At 63.6% G+C, this 18,385-nt stretch overlaps 5 non-coding genes across 5 annotated transcripts; all 5 read right to left on the reverse strand.

The window, feature by feature from the left end:
* Positions 1-3,429: 3,429 nt before the first annotated feature.
* On the reverse strand, positions 3,430-3,548 carry LOC142865226 (5S ribosomal RNA). The gene has a single exon (XR_012915529.1). It is a non-coding gene; the product is annotated as a 5S ribosomal RNA (ribosomal RNA).
* A 3,538-nt stretch (positions 3,549-7,086) lies between these two features.
* Positions 7,087-7,205, reverse strand: LOC142865227 (5S ribosomal RNA). Its single transcript, XR_012915530.1, has one exon. It is a non-coding gene; the product is annotated as a 5S ribosomal RNA (ribosomal RNA).
* A 3,538-nt stretch (positions 7,206-10,743) lies between these two features.
* Positions 10,744-10,862, reverse strand: LOC142865228 (5S ribosomal RNA). Its single transcript, XR_012915531.1, has one exon. It is a non-coding gene; the product is annotated as a 5S ribosomal RNA (ribosomal RNA).
* Positions 10,863-14,401: 3,539 nt separating this feature from the next.
* Positions 14,402-14,520, reverse strand: LOC142865229 (5S ribosomal RNA). Its single transcript, XR_012915532.1, has one exon. It is a non-coding gene; the product is annotated as a 5S ribosomal RNA (ribosomal RNA).
* A 3,546-nt stretch (positions 14,521-18,066) lies between these two features.
* LOC142865231 (5S ribosomal RNA) lies at positions 18,067-18,185 on the reverse strand. The gene has a single exon (XR_012915534.1). It is a non-coding gene; the product is annotated as a 5S ribosomal RNA (ribosomal RNA).
* Between the last annotated feature and the right edge of the window lie 200 nt (positions 18,186-18,385).

The following is an 18,385-nucleotide window of genomic DNA, read 5'->3' on the forward strand; positions in this document are numbered from 1 at the left end:
GCCTGTTGAGTTCACCGGCCGGGTCCGGCGGGCTCCGAGGGACGGGGGTGACAGGCGGGGCGGGGCGGGGCGGGGCGGGGCGGGCAGGGAGCGGCGGGCCGGGGTGGGGGGCTGTCTCTCTCTACACACACACACACACACACACACACACTCACACTCACACTCACACTCACTCACTCACACTCACACAAGATGCGCCTCCACGGCTGGACTCGCCAAGGTGGAGACCTTCCAGCCCCCTTCCTCTCCTCGCCTGGCCCACCCCCAGCTCGTGGCCGCCGCCGCCGCCGCCGATTGCGCACGCGCGGGTCGCCCGCCCTTTGACCCCAGGCAGGGGCCGCCCTCCCCGACAACCCCTTTCAGCTGCGCCCCTCACCCTGTGGGTGGGCTGCCGCCTATTCCCCCGGGCCCGGGCTGGGGCACAGCGCATGGGGGAGGGGAGCGAGTGTATGGGGCGTCTCTCTCTCTCTCTAGGGATGTGTCCCATGGGTGGGGTGGCGTGGTTTGTGGGGCGCTGAAGAAATCAGTCCCCTCCATCTCCTACCTCTGGAAAACGCCCAAGCCCTTGGAGAACTGCCGGCAACGCGACCGTGGGGGCCGGGACCCTCCTCTGTGTCCTCCTGTGGCCCAGTCCAAGGGGCCTGGGCCTGGCCGGGGCTGCATTGGACCCCGACCACCCTGGCGTGTGGACTCGCTAAAAATCGGCGATTAGATATTGGATTCCAGCTTCATTGAGGTCATTTCACTAATGAGTGCACCGGAAAGAGTTTCCTAATCCATCTGTGAGGGTGGCAACTGAAAGAGAATTTTAAAGCTGACAGAATAGGCGAGGAAAGGCATAGGAGATTTCCACACCCAGTAAGGAAGCCTTTCCCGAAATGGAAGAAAGAAACGAGCAAACAGAAACACCGGTAGCCCGCCAGGATCAGAGTCTGCCCCCGAGAGAAAGTACCCTGACCAGGTTCACCCGTGGGTGGGTGGCGAGCTAGCGGCATTCAGAAGAGCGAGGCCCGCAGTCTGTGCAGAAGACACCTGCACTCGGGTGTGTGTGGCGGCACGATTCACAAGCAGCTCCAGATGTTAAGCCAAGGAGAAGCCAGGGAGTTCCCAACGCCCCAGGTGTCCTCAGCCCACGACTGGCTGCTGGGGGAATGCGAAGCCCGGCTCCTTGTCTCAGAGCCCTTGTCTCAGAGCGGGACAACCAGGAGGTGTGACGTACACCCCGGGGTTCCCAGGAGGATCAGGCTGAAGCTGGGACTTGGCCTGAAAGTGTCCCCTCGCATGGCCACCCCCTTCCCCTTCCTGCTCCTCTACTCCTGGTGCCCCTCCATCCAGGGGCCAGACCTTAAAGAGTCACCCGCAAGAGAATCCTGGTCCCAAAGGAGCCTTCTGGGGGACCCGTGCTGAGAGAGGTTGTGGGCATGGCCCGCTGGGGCTCTGCCCGACCCAGGGCTGAGAGATGCAACCTCCCAGCTCTGGGTCCCTGCAGGGGAAGCATTGGCAAGCACAGGGCCAGTCCTCCAAAGGCCCAGGTGCAGGGAGCCCAGGCCAAGCAGCCTGTGGAAGAAGCCACCCCGGGAACACGACTGCAGGCCACGGCCCTTCCCACCTCCTCCTCCTCCTCCTCCTGCTCCTCCACCCCCCCCCGACCTCCCACCCCCCCACCCCACCCCCCGACATGGCGCAGGGCTCAGAGACACCTCAGACACTTGCTACCCAAAGTGCAAAGGGCATCAGTTGCTCCTCCAAACCCCCCCCCCTGCCCAGCAGACCGCGTTGTCCAGCCAGCCCCCGGGCCTCCCTGGGGTGCCCAGCACAAAAGTGCAGACAACCACCGGACCCTCAATCTCAGTTTTCGGATGTTTTTGCCACTCTAAGGACCCGCAGGCCAGCTGGGCCTTCTGGCAGGACAGAGAGCCCCGGAATCCGACGTGGAGAGCTGGGTGTACGTCCCCACGAGGAGGCGGTCCCCACCTCCGCGGCTCTCCCCTTGCGGGGGGGAAAAGCAGCCACGGGGCCTCAGAGAAGACACCAGGCTGGGCGCCCGCCCCACAGTGGGGGCACGTCCCCCGCAGGCCACTTAGCGACGGCCGCCGGCCGGCGGACGGTTGGGTGGCGCGAGACGCTGCGGCCGCCCTGCTACCGGGTTCCTGGGAGGGCGTCCTGGAACCAGCGTCCACACCAAGCCCTTGGAAGGCCCAGGCGACGGAGGAGCCCCGTCAGGCAGGGGCCGAGGACGGTGACGGCCCGGGCGGGGAGGAGCGTGTCAGGCAGGGGCAGAGGACGGTGACAGGTGACAGGCCGGGCGGGAAGGAGTCAGTCAGGCAGGGGCCGAGGAGGAGACGGGCTGGGTAAGGGTTAGGGTTAGAGTCAGGGCACAAGTCACAATCGCAAAGACCTGGAAGCGACCCGAGTGCCCATCGACCCACGAGTGCGTAAATGAAATGTGGCGCGTGGACACCACGGAGTGCTATTCAGCTAGGAGGAGCAGCGGTGAGAGGGCACCTCTCGTGGTTCTCCTGGCCAGAGCTGGAACCCGTTCCAGTAAGCCAGGTAGCCCAAGAATGGACACACGAGCACCACGTGCTCGCGCTCACCAGCAAATGGGTACGAACCGATGGACACCTAAGTGGACACAGAGGAATCACCTTCATCGGGTGGGTGTCGGGCGGGTGGGGGGAGGGGATGGGCATACACCTCCATTAGGAACGGGGTGGGTGCGCACCGACTGGGGGATGGGCGCACTTGAGGCTCTGACCGGAGGGGGGAGGCTGGGAGAGGGCAACGTACCCGACCTTAACATTGGTACCCCCACAATACGCTGGAACAACATCAGAGGTAAATGAATAAGAACACAGGGGGGAGGGGGGCACGGGCAACACATGTCACCTTAATACTTGGACTCCCATCATCTGCTTGAAAAGAGAGAGAAAAGAAAATGCAATCATAGAGATAAGAGACACTTTTTAAAAATAATGAATCCGAAGAGAAAAGTAAAAGGAGGCCTGTGGAGCAGGTCTGGGTGTGACTCCGGATCCCCCAACATCAGGTGCCACCACCAAAGATTCCTACGTGTAGCCCATAGAACCCCAAAAGCAACGGGACGAGTTCTGGTCACATACTCCCTCAAAATGACATCCTGGCCTTCTTCTGGAACTCCCTCCCCTCTCAGACTCTCAAGGTTTCCTCCAGCGTGTCGGTTCCCACAGAGCAGACCTTTGGTCTGAGACCTGACAGTCCAGAAGCCACGCATGCTGCCGCGTGACGGCGGTGTCGCGGCTTGGGACAAGAGGAGGCCCCACGGTGCGGGCTGGGGCGCCAGGCACCGCGGCGGGCGCTGAGGGTGGGGGTGACCCCCACCCCGGGCCGCCGACTCGCTCCCAGAAAGGGGACAGAACAAGAGGCAAAACAAAAAAAAAAAAAAGAAGAAGCCTACGGCACCCGGTATTCCCAGGCGGTCTCCCATCCAAGTACTAACCAGGCCCGACCCTGCTTAGCTTCCGAGACCAGACGAGATCGGGCGCGTTCAGGGTGGTGTGGCCCTAGACGGCGGAGGGCGCCCCTGCCCCGCTCAAGAAGCCGAGCCTCTCTGCGCTTCCCCGCCGCCTCCTACCCCCGCCCCAGGCCCCGCGCCGGCGCTGACCCGCACCGGGCCGGGCCTGTTGAGTTCACCGGCCGGGTCCGGCGGGCTCCGAGGGACGGGGGTGACAGGCGGGGCGGGGCGGGGCGGGGCGGGGCGGGCAGGGAGCGGCGGGCCGGGGTGGGGGGCTGTCTCTCTCTACACACACACACACACACACACACACACTCACACTCACACTCACACTCACTCACTCACACTCACACAAGATGCGCCTCCACGGCTGGACTCGCCAAGGTGGAGACCTTCCAGCCCCCTTCCTCTCCTCGCCTGGCCCACCCCCAGCTCGTGGCCGCCGCCGCCGCCGCCGATTGCGCACGCGCGGGTCGCCCGCCCTTTGACCCCAGGCAGGGGCCGCCCTCCCCGACAACCCCTTTCAGCTGCGCCCCCCACCCTGTGGGTGGGCTGCCGCCTATTCCCCCGGGCCCGGGCTGGGGCACAGCGCATGGGGGAGGGGAGCGAGTGTATGGGGCGTCTCTCTCTCTCTCTAGGGATGTGTCCCATGGGTGGGGTGGCGTGGTTTGTGGGGCGCTGAAGAAATCAGTCCCCTCCATCTCCTACCTCTGGAAAACGCCCAAGCCCTTGGAGAACTGCCGGCAACGCGACCGTGGGGGCCGGGACCCTCCTCTGTGTCCTCCTGTGGCCCAGTCCAAGGGGCCTGGGCCTGGCCGGGGCTGCATTGGACCCCGACCACCCTGGCGTGTGGACTCGCTAAAAATCGGCGATTAGATATTGGATTCCAGCTTCATTGAGGTCATTTCACTAATGAGTGCACCGGAAAGAGTTTCCTAATCCATCTGTGAGGGTGGCAACTGAAAGAGAATTTTAAAGCTGACAGAATAGGCGAGGAAAGGCATAGGAGATTTCCACACCCAGTAAGGAAGCCTTTCCCGAAATGGAAGAAAGAAACGAGCAAACAGAAACACCGGTAGCCCGCCAGGATCAGAGTCTGCCCCCGAGAGAAAGTACCCTGACCAGGTTCACCCGTGGGTGGGTGGCGAGCTAGCGGCATTCAGAAGAGCGAGGCCCGCAGTCTGTGCAGAAGACACCTGCACTCGGGTGTGTGTGGCGGCACGATTCACAAGCAGCTCCAGATGTTAAGCCAAGGAGAAGCCAGGGAGTTCCCAACGCCCCAGGTGTCCTCAGCCCACGACTGGCTGCTGGGGGAATGCGAAGCCCGGCTCCTTGTCTCAGAGCCCTTGTCTCAGAGCGGGACAACCAGGAGGTGTGACGTACACCCCGGGGTTCCCAGGAGGATCAGGCTGAAGCTGGGACTTGGCCTGAAAGTGTCCCCTCGCATGGCCACCCCCTTCCCCTTCCTGCTCCTCTACTCCTGGTGCCCCTCCATCCAGGGGCCAGACCTTAAAGAGTCACCCGCAAGAGAATCCTGGTCCCAAAGGAGCCTTCTGGGGGACCCGTGCTGAGAGAGGTTGTGGGCATGGCCCGCTGGGGCTCTGCCCGACCCAGGGCTGAGAGATGCAACCTCCCAGCTCTGGGTCCCTGCAGGGGAAGCATTGGCAAGCACAGGGCCAGTCCTCCAAAGGCCCAGGTGCAGGGAGCCCAGGCCAAGCAGCCTGTGGAAGAAGCCACCCCGGGAACACGACTGCAGGCCACGGCCCTTCCCACCTCCTCCTCCTCCTCCTCCTGCTCCTCCACCCCCCCCCGACCTCCCACCCCCCCACCCCACCCCCCGACATGGCGCAGGGCTCAGAGACACCTCAGACACTTGCTACCCAAAGTGCAAAGGGCATCAGTTGCTCCTCCAAACCCCCCCCCCTGCCCAGCAGACCGCGTTGTCCAGCCAGCCCCCGGGCCTCCCTGGGGTGCCCAGCACAAAAGTGCAGACAACCACCGGACCCTCAATCTCAGTTTTCGGATGTTTTTGCCACTCTAAGGACCCGCAGGCCAGCTGGGCCTTCTGGCAGGACAGAGAGCCCCGGAATCCGACGTGGAGAGCTGGGTGTACGTCCCCACGAGGAGGCGGTCCCCACCTCCGCGGCTCTCCCCTTGCGGGGGGGAAAAGCAGCCACGGGGCCTCAGAGAAGACACCAGGCTGGGCGCCCGCCCCACAGTGGGGGCACGTCCCCCGCAGGCCACTTAGCGACGGCCGCCGGCCGGCGGACGGTTGGGTGGCGCGAGACGCTGCGGCCGCCCTGCTACCGGGTTCCTGGGAGGGCGTCCTGGAACCAGCGTCCACACCAAGCCCTTGGAAGGCCCAGGCGACGGAGGAGCCCCGTCAGGCAGGGGCCGAGGACGGTGACGGCCCGGGCGGGGAGGAGCGTGTCAGGCAGGGGCAGAGGACGGTGACAGGTGACAGGCCGGGCGGGAAGGAGTCAGTCAGGCAGGGGCCGAGGAGGAGACGGGCTGGGTAAGGGTTAGGGTTAGAGTCAGGGCACAAGTCACAATCGCAAAGACCTGGAAGCGACCCGAGTGCCCATCGACCCACGAGTGCGTAAATGAAATGTGGCGCGTGGACACCACGGAGTGCTATTCAGCTAGGAGGAGCAGCGGTGAGAGGGCACCTCTCGTGGTTCTCCTGGCCAGAGCTGGAACCCGTTCCAGTAAGCCAGGTAGCCCAAGAATGGACACACGAGCACCACGTGCTCGCGCTCACCAGCAAATGGGTACGAACCGATGGACACCTAAGTGGACACAGAGGAATCACCTTCATCGGGTGGGTGTCGGGCGGGTGGGGGGAGGGGATGGGCATACACCTCCATTAGGAACGGGGTGGGTGCGCACCGACTGGGGGATGGGCGCACTTGAGGCTCTGACCGGAGGGGGGAGGCTGGGAGAGGGCAACGTACCCGACCTTAACATTGGTACCCCCACAATACGCTGGAACAACATCAGAGGTAAATGAATAAGAACACAGGGGGGAGGGGGGCACGGGCAACACATGTCACCTTAATACTTGGACTCCCATCATCTGCTTGAAAAGAGAGAGAAAAGAAAATGCAATCATAGAGATAAGAGACACTTTTTAAACATAATGAATCCGAAGAGAAAAGTAAAAGGAGGCCTGTGGAGCAGGTCTGGGTGTGACTCCGGATCCCCCAACATCAGGTGCCACCACCAAAGATTCCTACGTGTAGCCCATAGAACCCCAAAAGCAACGGGACGAGTTCTGGTCACATACTCCCTCAAAATGACATCCTGGCCTTCTTCTGGAACTCCCTCCCCTCTCAGACTCTCAAGGTTTCCTCCAGCGTGTCGGTTCCCACAGAGCAGACCTTTGGTCTGAGACCTGACAGTCCAGAAGCCACGCATGCTGCCGCGTGACGGCGGTGTCGCGGCTTGGGACAAGAGGAGGCCCCACGGTGCGGGCTGGGGCGCCAGGCACCGCGGCGGGCGCTGAGGGTGGGGGTGACCCCCACCCCGGGCCGCCGACTCGCTCCCAGAAAGGGGACAGAACAAGAGGCAAAACAAAAAAAAAAAAAAGAAGAAGCCTACGGCACCCGGTATTCCCAGGCGGTCTCCCATCCAAGTACTAACCAGGCCCGACCCTGCTTAGCTTCCGAGACCAGACGAGATCGGGCGCGTTCAGGGTGGTGTGGCCCTAGACGGCGGAGGGCGCCCCTGCCCCGCTCAAGAAGCCGAGCCTCTCTGCGCTTCCCCGCCGCCTCCTACCCCCGCCCCAGGCCCCGCGCCGGCGCTGACCCGCACCGGGCCGGGCCTGTTGAGTTCACCGGCCGGGTCCGGCGGGCTCCGAGGGACGGGGGTGACAGGCGGGGCGGGGCGGGGCGGGGCGGGGCGGGCAGGGAGCGGCGGGCCGGGGTGGGGGGCTGTCTCTCTCTACACACACACACACACACACACACACACTCACACTCACACTCACACTCACTCACTCACACTCACACAAGATGCGCCTCCACGGCTGGACTCGCCAAGGTGGAGACCTTCCAGCCCCCTTCCTCTCCTCGCCTGGCCCACCCCCAGCTCGTGGCCGCCGCCGCCGCCGCCGATTGCGCACGCGCGGGTCGCCCGCCCTTTGACCCCAGGCAGGGGCCGCCCTCCCCGACAACCCCTTTCAGCTGCGCCCCTCACCCTGTGGGTGGGCTGCCGCCTATTCCCCCGGGCCCGGGCTGGGGCACAGCGCATGGGGGAGGGGAGCGAGTGTATGGGGCGTCTCTCTCTCTCTCTAGGGATGTGTCCCATGGGTGGGGTGGCGTGGTTTGTGGGGCGCTGAAGAAATCAGTCCCCTCCATCTCCTACCTCTGGAAAACGCCCAAGCCCTTGGAGAACTGCCGGCAACGCGACCGTGGGGGCCGGGACCCTCCTCTGTGTCCTCCTGTGGCCCAGTCCAAGGGGCCTGGGCCTGGCCGGGGCTGCATTGGACCCCGACCACCCTGGCGTGTGGACTCGCTAAAAATCGGCGATTAGATATTGGATTCCAGCTTCATTGAGGTCATTTCACTAATGAGTGCACCGGAAAGAGTTTCCTAATCCATCTGTGAGGGTGGCAACTGAAAGAGAATTTTAAAGCTGACAGAATAGGCGAGGAAAGGCATAGGAGATTTCCACACCCAGTAAGGAAGCCTTTCCCGAAATGGAAGAAAGAAACGAGCAAACAGAAACACCGGTAGCCCGCCAGGATCAGAGTCTGCCCCCGAGAGAAAGTACCCTGACCAGGTTCACCCGTGGGTGGGTGGCGAGCTAGCGGCATTCAGAAGAGCGAGGCCCGCAGTCTGTGCAGAAGACACCTGCACTCGGGTGTGTGTGGCGGCACGATTCACAAGCAGCTCCAGATGTTAAGCCAAGGAGAAGCCAGGGAGTTCCCAACGCCCCAGGTGTCCTCAGCCCACGACTGGCTGCTGGGGGAATGCGAAGCCCGGCTCCTTGTCTCAGAGCCCTTGTCTCAGAGCGGGACAACCAGGAGGTGTGACGTACACCCCGGGGTTCCCAGGAGGATCAGGCTGAAGCTGGGACTTGGCCTGAAAGTGTCCCCTCGCATGGCCACCCCCTTCCCCTTCCTGCTCCTCTACTCCTGGTGCCCCTCCATCCAGGGGCCAGACCTTAAAGAGTCACCCGCAAGAGAATCCTGGTCCCAAAGGAGCCTTCTGGGGGACCCGTGCTGAGAGAGGTTGTGGGCATGGCCCGCTGGGGCTCTGCCCGACCCAGGGCTGAGAGATGCAACCTCCCAGCTCTGGGTCCCTGCAGGGGAAGCATTGGCAAGCACAGGGCCAGTCCTCCAAAGGCCCAGGTGCAGGGAGCCCAGGCCAAGCAGCCTGTGGAAGAAGCCACCCCGGGAACACGACTGCAGGCCACGGCCCTTCCCACCTCCTCCTCCTCCTCCTCCTGCTCCTCCACCCCCCCCCGACCTCCCACCCCCCCACCCCACCCCCCGACATGGCGCAGGGCTCAGAGACACCTCAGACACTTGCTACCCAAAGTGCAAAGGGCATCAGTTGCTCCTCCAAACCCCCCCCCCTGCCCAGCAGACCGCGTTGTCCAGCCAGCCCCCGGGCCTCCCTGGGGTGCCCAGCACAAAAGTGCAGACAACCACCGGACCCTCAATCTCAGTTTTCGGATGTTTTTGCCACTCTAAGGACCCGCAGGCCAGCTGGGCCTTCTGGCAGGACAGAGAGCCCCGGAATCCGACGTGGAGAGCTGGGTGTACGTCCCCACGAGGAGGCGGTCCCCACCTCCGCGGCTCTCCCCTTGCGGGGGGGAAAAGCAGCCACGGGGCCTCAGAGAAGACACCAGGCTGGGCGCCCGCCCCACAGTGGGGGCACGTCCCCCGCAGGCCACTTAGCGACGGCCGCCGGCCGGCGGACGGTTGGGTGGCGCGAGACGCTGCGGCCGCCCTGCTACCGGGTTCCTGGGAGGGCGTCCTGGAACCAGCGTCCACACCAAGCCCTTGGAAGGCCCAGGCGACGGAGGAGCCCCGTCAGGCAGGGGCCGAGGACGGTGACGGCCCGGGCGGGGAGGAGCGTGTCAGGCAGGGGCAGAGGACGGTGACAGGTGACAGGCCGGGCGGGAAGGAGTCAGTCAGGCAGGGGCCGAGGAGGAGACGGGCTGGGTAAGGGTTAGGGTTAGAGTCAGGGCACAAGTCACAATCGCAAAGACCTGGAAGCGACCCGAGTGCCCATCGACCCACGAGTGCGTAAATGAAATGTGGCGCGTGGACACCACGGAGTGCTATTCAGCTAGGAGGAGCAGCGGTGAGAGGGCACCTCTCGTGGTTCTCCTGGCCAGAGCTGGAACCCGTTCCAGTAAGCCAGGTAGCCCAAGAATGGACACACGAGCACCACGTGCTCGCGCTCACCAGCAAATGGGTACGAACCGATGGACACCTAAGTGGACACAGAGGAATCACCTTCATCGGGTGGGTGTCGGGCGGGTGGGGGGAGGGGATGGGCATACACCTCCATTAGGAACGGGGTGGGTGCGCACCGACTGGGGGATGGGCGCACTTGAGGCTCTGACCGGAGGGGGGAGGCTGGGAGAGGGCAACGTACCCGACCTTAACATTGGTACCCCCACAATACGCTGGAACAACATCAGAGGTAAATGAATAAGAACACAGGGGGGAGGGGGGCACGGGCAACACATGTCACCTTAATACTTGGACTCCCATCATCTGCTTGAAAAGAGAGAGAAAAGAAAATGCAATCATAGAGATAAGAGACACTTTTTAAAAATAATGAATCCGAAGAGAAAAGTAAAAGGAGGCCTGTGGAGCAGGTCTGGGTGTGACTCCGGATCCCCCAACATCAGGTGCCACCACCAAAGATTCCTACGTGTAGCCCATAGAACCCCAAAAGCAACGGGACGAGTTCTGGTCACATACTCCCTCAAAATGACATCCTGGCCTTCTTCTGGAACTCCCTCCCCTCTCAGACTCTCAAGGTTTCCTCCAGCGTGTCGGTTCCCACAGAGCAGACCTTTGGTCTGAGACCTGACAGTCCAGAAGCCACGCATGCTGCCGCGTGACGGCGGTGTCGCGGCTTGGGACAAGAGGAGGCCCCACGGTGCGGGCTGGGGCGCCAGGCACCGCGGCGGGCGCTGAGGGTGGGGGTGACCCCCACCCCGGGCCGCCGACTCGCTCCCAGAAAGGGGACAGAACAAGAGGCAAAACAAAAAAAAAAAAAAGAAGAAGCCTACGGCACCCGGTATTCCCAGGCGGTCTCCCATCCAAGTACTAACCAGGCCCGACCCTGCTTAGCTTCCGAGACCAGACGAGATCGGGCGCGTTCAGGGTGGTGTGGCCCTAGACGGCGGAGGGCGCCCCTGCCCCGCTCAAGAAGCCGAGCCTCTCTGCGCTTCCCCGCCGCCTCCTACCCCCGCCCCAGGCCCCGCGCCGGCGCTGACCCGCACCGGGCCGGGCCTGTTGAGTTCACCGGCCGGGTCCGGCGGGCTCCGAGGGACGGGGGTGACAGGCGGGGCGGGGCGGGGCGGGGCGGGGCGGGCAGGGAGCGGCGGGCCGGGGTGGGGGGCTGTCTCTCTCTACACACACACACACACACACACACACACTCACACTCACACTCACACTCACTCACTCACACTCACACAAGATGCGCCTCCACGGCTGGACTCGCCAAGGTGGAGACCTTCCAGCCCCCTTCCTCTCCTCGCCTGGCCCACCCCCAGCTCGTGGCCGCCGCCGCCGCCGCCGATTGCGCACGCGCGGGTCGCCCGCCCTTTGACCCCAGGCAGGGGCCGCCCTCCCCGACAACCCCTTTCAGCTGCGCCCCCCACCCTGTGGGTGGGCTGCCGCCTATTCCCCCGGGCCCGGGCTGGGGCACAGCGCATGGGGGAGGGGAGCGAGTGTATGGGGCGTCTCTCTCTCTCTCTAGGGATGTGTCCCATGGGTGGGGTGGCGTGGTTTGTGGGGCGCTGAAGAAATCAGTCCCCTCCATCTCCTACCTCTGGAAAACGCCCAAGCCCTTGGAGAACTGCCGGCAACGCGACCGTGGGGGCCGGGACCCTCCTCTGTGTCCTCCTGTGGCCCAGTCCAAGGGGCCTGGGCCTGGCCGGGGCTGCATTGGACCCCGACCACCCTGGCGTGTGGACTCGCTAAAAATCGGCGATTAGATATTGGATTCCAGCTTCATTGAGGTCATTTCACTAATGAGTGCACCGGAAAGAGTTTCCTAATCCATCTGTGAGGGTGGCAACTGAAAGAGAATTTTAAAGCTGACAGAATAGGCGAGGAAAGGCATAGGAGATTTCCACACCCAGTAAGGAAGCCTTTCCCGAAATGGAAGAAAGAAACGAGCAAACAGAAACACCGGTAGCCCGCCAGGATCAGAGTCTGCCCCCGAGAGAAAGTACCCTGACCAGGTTCACCCGTGGGTGGGTGGCGAGCTAGCGGCATTCAGAAGAGCGAGGCCCGCAGTCTGTGCAGAAGACACCTGCACTCGGGTGTGTGTGGCGGCACGATTCACAAGCAGCTCCAGATGTTAAGCCAAGGAGAAGCCAGGGAGTTCCCAACGCCCCAGGTGTCCTCAGCCCACGACTGGCTGCTGGGGGAATGCGAAGCCCGGCTCCTTGTCTCAGAGCCCTTGTCTCAGAGCGGGACAACCAGGAGGTGTGACGTACACCCCGGGGTTCCCAGGAGGATCAGGCTGAAGCTGGGACTTGGCCTGAAAGTGTCCCCTCGCATGGCCACCCCCTTCCCCTTCCTGCTCCTCTACTCCTGGTGCCCCTCCATCCAGGGGCCAGACCTTAAAGAGTCACCCGCAAGAGAATCCTGGTCCCAAAGGAGCCTTCTGGGGGACCCGTGCTGAGAGAGGTTGTGGGCATGGCCCGCTGGGGCTCTGCCCGACCCAGGGCTGAGAGATGCAACCTCCCAGCTCTGGGTCCCTGCAGGGGAAGCGTTGGCAAGCACAGGGCCAGTCCTCCAAAGGCCCAGGTGCAGGGAGCCCAGGCCAAGCAGCCTGTGGAAGAAGCCACCCCGGGAACACGACTGCAGGCCACGGCCCTTCCCACCTCCTCCTCCTCCTCCTCCTGCTCCTCCACCCCCCCCCCGACCTCCCACCCCCCCACCCCACCCCCCGACATGGCGCAGGGCTCAGAGACACCTCAGACACTTGCTACCCAAAGTGCAAAGGGCATCAGTTGCTCCTCCAAACCCCCCCCCCTGCCCAGCAGACCGCGTTGTCCAGCCAGCCCCCGGGCCTCCCTGGGGTGCCCAGCACAAAAGTGCAGACAACCACCGGACCCTCAATCTCAGTTTTCGGATGTTTTTGCCACTCTAAGGACCCGCAGGCCAGCTGGGCCTTCTGGCAGGACAGAGAGCCCCGGAATCCGACGTGGAGAGCTGGGTGTACGTCCCCACGAGGAGGCGGTCCCCACCTCCGCGGCTCTCCCCTTGCGGGGGGGAAAAGCAGCCACGGGGCCTCAGAGAAGACACCAGGCTGGGCGCCCGCCCCACAGTGGGGGCACGTCCCCCGCAGGCCACTTAGCGACGGCCGCCGGCCGGCGGACGGTTGGGTGGCGCGAGACGCTGCGGCCGCCCTGCTACCGGGTTCCTGGGAGGGCGTCCTGGAACCAGCGTCCACACCAAGCCCTTGGAAGGCCCAGGCGACGGAGGAGCCCCGTCAGGCAGGGGCCGAGGACGGTGACGGCCCGGGCGGGGAGGAGCGTGTCAGGCAGGGGCAGAGGACGGTGACAGGTGACAGGCCGGGCGGGAAGGAGTCAGTCAGGCAGGGGCCGAGGAGGAGACGGGCTGGGTAAGGGTTAGGGTTAGAGTCAGGGCACAAGTCACAATCGCAAAGACCTGGAAGCGACCCGAGTGCCCATCGACCCACGAGTGCGTAAATGAAATGTGGCGCGTGGACACCACGGAGTGCTATTCAGCTAGGAGGAGCAGCGGTGAGAGGGCACCTCTCGTGGTTCTCCTGGCCAGAGCTGGAACCCGTTCCAGTAAGCCAGGTAGCCCAAGAATGGACACACGAGCACCACGTGCTCGCGCTCACCAGCAAATGGGTACGAACCGATGGACACCTAAGTGGACACAGAGGAATCACCTTCATCGGGTGGGTGTCGGGCGGGTGGGGGGAGGGGATGGGCATACACCTCCATTAGGAATGGGGTGGGTGCGCACCGACTGGGGGATGGGCGCACTTGAGGCTCTGACCGGAGGGGGGAGGCTGGGAGAGGGCAACGCACCCGACCTTAACATTGGTACCCCCACAATACGCTGGAACAACATCAGAGGTAAATGAATAAGAACACAGGGGGGAGGGGGGCACGGGCAACACATGTCACCTTAATACTTGGACTCCCATCATCTGCTTGAAAAGAGAGAGAAAAGAAAATGCAATCATAGAGATAAGAGACACTTTTTAAAAATAATGAATCCGAAGAGAAAAGTAAAAGGAGGCCTGTGGAGCAGGTCTGGGTGTGACTCCGGATCCCCCAACATCAGGTGCCACCACCAAAGATTCCTACGTGTAGCCCATAGAACCCCAAAAGCAACGGGACGAGTTCTGGTCACATACTCCCTCAAAATGACATCCTGGCCTTCTTCTGGAACTCCCTCCCCTCTCAGACTCTCAAGGTTTCCTCCAGCGTGTCGGTTCCCACAGAGCAGACCTTTGGTCTGAGACCTGACAGTCCAGAAGCCACGCATGCTGCCGCGTGACGGCGGTGTCGCGGCTTGGGACAAGAGGAGGCCCCACGGTGCGGGCTGGGGCGCCAGGCACCGCGGCGGGCGCTGAGGGTGGGGGTGACCCCCACCCCGGGCCGCCGACTCGCTCCCAGAAAGGGGACAGAACAAGAGGCAAAACAAAAAAAAAAAAAAGAAGAAGCCTACGGCACCCGGTATTCCCAGGCGGTCTCCCATCCAAGTACTAACCAGGCCCGACCCTGCTTAGCTTCCGAGACCAGACGAGATCGGGCGCGTTCAGGGTGGTGTGGCCCTAGACGGCGGAGGGCGCCCCTGCCCCGCTCAAGAAGCCGAGCCTCTCTGCGCTTCCCCGCCGCCTCCTCCCCCCGCCCCAGGCCCCGCGCCGGCGCTGACCCGCACCGGGCCGGGCCTGTTGAGTTCACCGGCCGGGTCCGGCGGGCTCCGAGGGACAGGGGTGACAGGCGAGGCGGGGCGGGGCGGGGCGGGGCGGGGCGGGCAGGGAGCGGCGGGCCGGGGTGGGGGGCTGTCTCTCTCTACACACACACACACACACACACACACACTCACACTCACACTCACACTCACTCACTCACACTCACACAAGATGCGCCTCCACGGCTGGACTCGCCAAGGTGGAGACCTTCCAGCCCCCTTCCTCTCCTCGCCTGGCCCACCCCCAGCTCGTGGCCGCCGCCGCCGCCGCCGATTGCGCACGCGCGGGTCGCCCGCCCTTTGACCCCAGGCAGGGGCCGCCCTCCCCGACAACCCCTTTCAGCTGCGCCCCCCACCCTGTGGGTGGGCTGCCGCCTATTCCCCCGGGCCCGGGCTGGGGCACAGCGCATGGGGGAGGGGAGCGAGTGTATGGGGCGTCTCTCTCTCTCTCTAGGGATGTGTCCCATGGGTGGGGTGGCGTGGTTTGTGGGGCGCTGAAGAAATCAGTCCCCTCCATCTCCTACCTCTGGAAAACGCCCAAGCCCTTGGAGAACTGCCGGCAACGCGACCGTGGGGGCCGGGACCCTCCTCTGTGTCCTCCTGTGGCCCAGTCCAAGGGGCCTGGGCCTGGCCGGGGCTGCATTGGACCCCGACCACCCTGGCGTGTGGACTCGCTAAAAATCGGCGATTAGATATTGGATTCCAGCTTCATTGAGGTCATTTCACTAATGAGTGCACCGGAAAGAGTTTCCTAATCCATCTGTGAGGGTGGCAACTGAAAGAGAATTTTAAAGCTGACAGAATAGGCGAGGAAAGGCATAGGAGATTTCCACACCCAGTAAGGAAGCCTTTCCCGAAATGGAAGAAAGAAACGAGCAAACAGAAACACCGGTAGCCCGCCAGGATCAGAGTCTGCCCCCGAGAGAAAGTACCCTGACCAGGTTCACCCGTGGGTGGGTGGCGAGCTAGCGGCATTCAGAAGAGCGAGGCCCGCAGTCTGTGCAGAAGACACCTGCACTCGGGTGTGTGTGGCGGCACGATTCACAAGCAGCTCCAGATGTTAAGCCAAGGAGAAGCCAGGGAGTTCCCAACGCCCCAGGTGTCCTCAGCCCACGACTGGCTGCTGGGGGAATGCGAAGCCCGGCTCCTTGTCTCAGAGCCCTTGTCTCAGAGCGGGACAACCAGGAGGTGTGACGTACACCCCGGGGTTCCCAGGAGGATCAGGCTGAAGCTGGGACTTGGCCTGAAAGTGTCCCCTCGCATGGCCACCCCCTTCCCCTTCCTGCTCCTCTACTCCTGGTGCCCCTCCATCCAGGGGCCAGACCTTAAAGAGTCACCCGCAAGAGAATCCTGGTCCCAAAGGAGCCTTCTGGGGGACCCGTGCTGAGAGAGGTTGTGGGCATGGCCCGCTGGGGCTCTGCCCGACCCAGGGCTGAGAGATGCAACCTCCCAGCTCTGGGTCCCTGCAGGGGAAGCATTGGCAAGCACAGGGCCAGTCCTCCAAAGGCCCAGGTGCAGGGAGCCCAGGCCAAGCAGCCTGTGGAAGAAGCCACCCCGGGAACACGACTGCAGGCCACGGCCCTTCCCACCTCCTCCTCCTCCTCCTCCTGCTCCTCCACCCCCCCCCCCGACCTCCCACCCCCCCACCCCACCCCCCGACATGGCGCAGGGCTCAGAGACACCTCAGACACTTGCTACCCAAAGTGCAAAGGGCATCAGTTGCTCCTCCAAACCCCCCCCCCCCGCCCAGCAGACCGCGTTGTCCAGCCAGCCCCCGGGCCTCCCTGGGGTGCCCAGCACAAAAGTGCAGACAACCACCGGACCCTCAATCTCAGTTTTCGGATGTTTTTGCCACTCTAAGGACCCGCAGGCCAGCTGGGCCTTCTGGCAGGACAGAGAGCCCCGGAATCCGACGTGGAGAGCTGGGTGTACGTCCCCACGAGGAGGCGGTCCCCACCTCCGCGGCTCTCCCCTTGCGGGGGGGAAAAGCAGCCACGGGGCCTCAGAGAAGACACCAGGCTGGGCGCCCGCCCCACAGTGGGGGCACGTCCCCCGCAGGCCACTTAGCGCCGGCCGCCGGCCGGCGGACGGTTGGGTGGCGCGAGACGCTGCGGCCGCCCTGCTACCGGGTTCCTGGGAGGGCGTCCTGGAACCAGCGTCCACACCAAGCCCTTGGAAGGCCCAGGCGACGGAGGAGCCCCGTCAGGCAGGGGCCGAGGACGGTGACGGCCCGGGCGGGGAGGAGCGTGTCAGGCAGGGGCAGAGGACGGTGACAGGTGACAGGCCGGGCGGGAAGGAGTCAGTCAGGCAGGGGCCGAGGAGGAGACGGGCTGGGTAAGGGTTAGGGTTAGAGTCAGGGCACAAGTCACAATCGCAAAGACCTGGAAGCGACCCGAGTGCCCATCGACCCACGAGTGCGTAAATGAAATGTGGCGCGTGGACACCACGGAGTGCTATTCAGCTAGGAGGAGCAGCGGTGAGAGGGCACCTCTCGTGGTTCTCCTGGCCAGAGCTGGAACCCGTTCCAGTAAGCCAGGTAGCCCAAGAATGGACACACGAGCACCACGTGCTCGCGCTCACCAGCAAATGGGTACGAACCGATGGACACCTAAGTGGACACAGAGGAATCACCTTCATCGGGTGGGTGTCGGGCGGGTGGGGGGAGGGGATGGGCATACACCTCCATTAGGAATGGGGTGGGTGCGCACCGACTGGGGGATGGGCGCACTTGAGGCTCTGACCGGAGGGGGGAGGCTGGGAGAGGGCAACGTACCCGACCTTAACATTGGTACCCCCACAATACGCTGGAACAACATCAGAGGTAAATGAATAAGAACACAGGGGGGAGGGGGGCACGGGCAACACATGTCACCTTAATACTTGGACTCCCATCATCTGCTTGAAAAGAGAGAGAAAAGAAAATGCAATCATAGAGATAAGAGACACTTTTTAAAAATAATGAATCCGAAGAGAAAAGTAAAAGGAGGCCTGTGGAGCAGGTCTGGGTGTGACTCCGGATCCCCCAACATCAGGTGCCACCACCAAAGATTCCTACGTGTAGCCCATAGAACCCCAAAAGCAACGGGACGAGTTCTGGTCACATACTCCCTCAAAATGACATCCTGGCCTTCTTCTGGAACTCCCTCCCCTCTCAGACTCTCAAGGTTTCCTCCAGCGTGTCGGTTCCCACAGAGCAGACCTTTGGTCTGAGACCTGACAGTCCAGAAGCCACGCATGCTGCCGCGTGACGGCGGTGTCGCGGCTTGGGACAAGAGGAGGCCCCACGGTGCGGGCTGGGGCGCCAGGCACCGCGGCGGGCGCTGAGGGTGGGGGTGACCCCCACCCCGGGCCGCCGACTCGCTCCCAGAAAGGGGACAGAACAAGAGGCAAAACAAAAAAAAAAAAAAGAAGAAGCCTACGGCACCCGGTATTCCCAGGCGGTCTCCCATCCAAGTACTAACCAGGCCCGACCCTGCTTAGCTTCCGAGACCAGACGAGATCGGGCGCGTTCAGGGTGGTGTGGCCCTAGACGGCGGAGGGCGCCCCTGCCCCGCTCAAGAAGCCGAGCCTCTCTGCGCTTCCCCGCCGCCTCCTCCCCCCGCCCCAGGCCCCGCGCCGGCGCTGACCCGCACCGGGCCGGGCCTGTTGAGTTCACCGGCCGGGTCCGGCGGGCTCCGAGGGACGGGGGTGACAGGCGGGGCGGGGCGGGGCGGGGCGGGCAGGGAGCGGCG

This window comes from Microcebus murinus, chromosome 28, assembly GCF_040939455.1.
Source record: "Microcebus murinus isolate Inina chromosome 28, M.murinus_Inina_mat1.0, whole genome shotgun sequence".
NCBI classification, from domain to species: Eukaryota; Metazoa; Chordata; class Mammalia; order Primates; family Cheirogaleidae; genus Microcebus; species Microcebus murinus.